At 43.6% G+C, this 5,000-nt stretch overlaps 1 protein-coding gene across 1 annotated transcript in view; it reads right to left on the reverse strand.

The window, feature by feature from the left end:
• LOC143127887 (adhesion G protein-coupled receptor L3) overlaps positions 1-5,000 on the reverse strand; it is a 197,182-nt gene that overhangs the window by 7,633 nt on the left and 184,549 nt on the right. The gene's annotated exons all lie outside the window — the stretch shown is intronic.

Below are 5,000 nucleotides of genomic sequence, written 5' to 3' on the forward strand. Positions count from 1 at the left end.
ATTGCACATACAGTAGGAGGCTTTTATAACAGTTATAACAGATATTCGAAAGAGAGGCTGCTGACTGTTTCTCAAAGGAATATGCCAACCTTTTGAGAAATCAGTTTTGCTTTCCCAGCTATCCAACAGTTAGAGTTACTTACTCTTCTATTCTCTGTGCATGCAATAACCCAGTCTGACACTGTTAGCCTAGCTTAGCATAATTCACTGGAAGTGGATTAGACCAGTTAGCCTATAGTTCCCTTTAAGATACAGGTTAGCTATAGGCTAACTGGTCTAACCCTCATCCACTGAATTATGCTAAACTAGGCCAATAGGCTAGAAAGCAAATAAGAGAGAGGAGGCTGGAAAGAAGAGGTTGCATAGAGATGGAAGTGGAGGTTGGGGGGGAGGTGGTGTGGGGTACTCTGGGTTTTTCATAAAGCTTCATCATCTCTCACCAAATTACCGGAAAGTAGTAGCAATTATGACTATGGCTATTTGTGCATTAGGTATTATTACAGAGAGTGTGGGCATGGGAAGGGGTGTAGTATAACGGCTTTAATGAAACTATCATGTAATATTTGTGTGTGTGTGTGTGTGTGTGTGTGTGTGTGTGTATGTGTGTGTGTGTGTGTGTAATGGCAGAGTCAGTAAATACCTTTGGAGGATATCTTTCATCTAAGCTGGGGATGGGCAATTAGCTTCAGCCACCACACTGTTCTATTCTGCTCTGAATCTCTCACATTTAGAGAGGAAATTAACAATAAAGACAGACACAAAAACAAGCTACCAGATAAAAACACAATGCTGAAGCAACGTCACTCTCTCTCTTTTTATTCCTCTCAATCTCTCTCTATTTCTAAACACTGCTGCTGGTCTCTCAGTTCGTCTGTGCTCGCGTTCACGGTTTGTGGAGTCGTCCTTCCACCTCCCAAGATTAGCCAGAGAGAGCAGAAACGCACAGAGCAGGTCGGTGAAAGCAGAGTTCACACACTGCAACAGTCACCAACAGTCTGCTGTACTGATCGGTTGGGCACACTTAAGATAGTCCTGCTATAGTTCCATCTCAGACAGTGGCATTTCAAAGGCTTATGACTTGAAAAAAGGGCAGCACAAGGAGTTCAATCATAAAATTCTTTAAAGTTGTGAACTGTTTGGATTCTCAACAAGTGCTTAGAGTATGACATTGTACAGTGTTCAGTTATCCGCCCCTAAAATATCTAATATCAAATATTATCCAGAGGTAGCTTCCTTGAGTCTGAGTACAAGTGAGATAAGAGACTTGGTTCCTGTTTAGAGATGTTGTGTCATTGTTTACATTTCTAATTATCGTTTTTTTAAATCATTTTTTCCACACAGAATGGCACCAGAAAGAACTTTAAGAAAGAAAGAAATTTAGCTTACCGATGTGCCTTGACCTTCCCAAATTAAACTAGCCCTTCCATAATTCTCAATAATGCTGTGTTTGATGTTGATATTAATATGGATGCATGTATTCATTACGGTATTGTTTTATATTCATTTATTTCATCTTTTTTTTTTTTCCCACATTGCTTTGTGGATAATCAGAATGTTATTTTTTCCCGTGTTGTTGATTTTAGTCGACTAATTACACACCTCTGAAAATATCAAAACCGCTTTTGAAATGTTAAACAGTTTCATTGAAACAAACAAATAAATCGAGACTCTTCAGTGAACGCTGTCTATTTGAGGGAGGGGGGAAAAAAGTGTCTGGCTGGCTTCCAAAGTGAATGCTCTGCTGATTTCTTTGTAATAATTGCATATGCAGAGATACATTAAACATGCTGCGCTATCGGGATGATTGTGGGGTTTCTTTCCTTCCTTCAGGAGAGACAGACGGGACTCTCTCGAATGTGCTGGTGCAGCAGCCTTCGATGCCGCAGTCCGAGTTGAAAAGGGCAGGAGAGCTGAGCGCATCAGATCGAGTGCTTAGAAAATCTCACAGCACAACTGGGTTTTGGAGGATGCCTCTCCTCAGTGGCTGAACAAGGCTTTTAAGGTGGTCGCGCTTCATCTCCTGGGCGGACTTGCTCTCAAGGAATGCTGAGAGGAAGAGGAGGCATCGAAAAAGAACACGAGGACACTTGTGTCAGCCTGGCTGTGGCACACCGCTGATTATGAGGTCGAGAGGGTACACTTCAGAATGTCACCCGACGCTCTCATTTCATATCTCCCAAGATATAGACCACCATTGGCAGTGGACCCATTCAAGAGACCCACTCGGGCCAGAGTGGAGTCCTCCTGGACTGGATGCAGGCCCTGGTCACATCCAGGTAGACTGCACTTCAGTCTCAGCCATATGTGCAATCCTCAAGACATTGCTACTTTTGTCCGCAATATTGATTCACTATATATGGATTTAAGATGCTGGGAGACCAGTTGGAGTCGGCCCACATTCAATGCCGGATCAGAACCAGATCATGGCCAGGGCCGTGTCCAGAAAACCTTGTGCTGCACTCTTGTCTCGTCTCAGTCGAAATGTGTACACTTTAGAATTTATAGAACTTTAGAACTTTAGAACCGCTTTTGCTCCTGATACAGACCATTGACAGCATTCTCTGTGGACAAAATTTTAAGACACCAGTCCCGAAGCAGGAGTCCCGGATTTGGCTCCAATCTCGGCCGATTTAGGGCCAAATGAGGGCCAGGCTGAGACCGGATGGGCTCCTCCGTGGTCAGCCGCTACATCTACTCTCACTCTCATCAACCTTAATGTTCCCCATTCATTTTCTTGCGTTTCCCCTCCTCCCTTCTCTTAAATGTGACAGCTCTCGCTGAGAGGAGTGAAAGATGGGCTGTCAACGAGCGAAGTCCGAACTGGCGAATGCACCCACCCCCCCCCTTTTTCTCTCTCTATTATTTATTTCTTTGTGTGTGTGTGTGTGTGTGTGTGTGAGAGAGTGTGTGTGTGTGTCAAGAGCTGTTGTGCGGCTCCTTGGACGCCTTGCGCTGAGTGCCTAATTATTGAGATCTCGACACTTCCTCGGGCGCCGCCGTGTCAATCCGTCATCGTAACGGCGCATTAGTGTCGGCCCTGAGCCTGGGCGGTCGGCAGATTTAGAGAGTGGCGAAGAGTGGAGAGAGGATCTCTGCCGTCGACTCAACCTGCCACCGACGAGCCTCTGGTGTCACCCGGGCATGAATATGCAACATGGAGGGAGGGGGAGGGGGTGTCACCACGGCCCTAAACGACACTAGAGGGTGGTGTAAGGTGCACGTTGGGGGAAACACGCACACACACCAAATACATTCACAGTCCCTCAAAAGGCCACTGAAAAGGGGAAAAAAAACCTTTGATGTAGTGGTAATACATCTGCTTCCCATTTGCAGTGTGTGTAAAGCATTTTCTCCACTAATGAAATTCTGGGTGCTTGGTGTTGACTTGATGCTGGCTCTGGATACTCTGGATCAGGGGTGTCCAAACTATGGCCCGCGGGCCAACTGCGGCCCGCCACACACTTTAATCCGGCTCGTCAAGCATTTATTAGTTTATCATAGAACCGGCCAGCCACGCACTTTAATCCGGCCTGCCGTGCATTTAATTTATTAGGTTATCATAGGCCGCTCGCTATTATTTTCCAGCATAGACAACATTGTGATTAACTTTAGGCTACTGCAAACTGCTTTACACTCTTCTTAGAGAGCGTTTACCATGTCAATGTCAAAACAGCTTGTTAAATTGAGATACATAGTATCTTCATTGCAGCAGATCTACTGTAACTACGTTATGTTACTCCATTTAATTGGGAACGCATTTGAGCGTACACGAGAGGGAGAGAGTGCGACAGGTTCCAGCTGGTTTGTTATTGTTGATAATTGATATCTCCTTTTTATAAGAAACTTTTAAAAGGAAATGGCGATGGCAACAGTAGTTCCCACTACTGACCATTTATAAACTGTGAGCCATAGGTACAGCACTAGCCGTAGGCTAGTGGAGCTGGCAAAAGAGTCTTAAAGTGACAGTGCACCATTTATAAATTAATTAAACAACATCAAATGAACAGTATTTCTTAAGAAATACATTTTCTACAACAAAATTACTTTGTAATTTACATGATACAAAACATTATATATTTTCAAAACCCAATGTGGCCCTTGAGTCAAAAAGTTTGGACACCCCTGCTCTAGATACTCTGGATACTCTAGATACTCTGGATACTCGGGGTTGGTCAATAATGCTTGCTGGCTTTGAGAAATAAGTGTGTAATTTAAACATTCTAATAGAGGGTTACAATTTAACAGTGAATGCTGTTAGCCTGAGTTATAGGTTATGGTATATTGTGTTTACAGATAAGATTCTATTCATATGACCATCTGACCAACAAATCTTCCTGAAGAAAACATATGTTACAGGAAGCAGTTGTGTGAAGGCCAAAGATAGATTCATTTTCAGTTGCAACAACCAGCTACTGTCTGCAACGAGCTCTCAACTTAGACCATCCAGAGAGAACGCCTCCTGAAAATAGGCTATTGAGTCTGCTCTAGGGAGCTTGTTTAACAAACAACCACATCTTCTGGGCTATATCCTTAATTCAATTTACTTTAATTGGCTCCAAACCTAATTTAATTACATTCTTCCGCATATAACTTCCCTAATCAGCATTTTTACAGGTCTGAATCTGTGACCCAATTATCTTGTTAAAGAGTGAGACCTCCTTTTTTCCTGCCACCCTCTCCTGAGAAGTCTCGGGGCTTGTTATGTTTTTAATTGCAGAGTTGCTGTTCATGGACATCACAGTCTTCATGATTGGTTGCTGGCTGTAAACTGCATAGGGGAATATGGTTCAACTGCTGATAACGGAGGACACTTGGAAAGGGGTTAGACCCCAGAACTGGGCCTGATGAGGGCCAAAACTGGCCCACAGCAGAGACTTTATAATGCAGAGACACAGCACTCAAAAAATCCTCTGCAGAAATGTATGAGGTTAGTCTGTACCGCCACTATGGCAGTTATCTACACATATCCCGCATCTTCCTGTAATGTAAGTAACCAACCA

The sequence above is a fragment of the Alosa pseudoharengus genome, unplaced genomic scaffold, assembly GCF_046254945.1.
Source record: "Alosa pseudoharengus isolate Yale_2024_CS ecotype anadromous, Long Island Sound unplaced genomic scaffold, YU_APseudo_1.1 YU_APseudo_1.1_scf_17, whole genome shotgun sequence".
NCBI lineage: Eukaryota > Metazoa > Chordata > Actinopteri > Clupeiformes > Clupeidae > Alosa > Alosa pseudoharengus.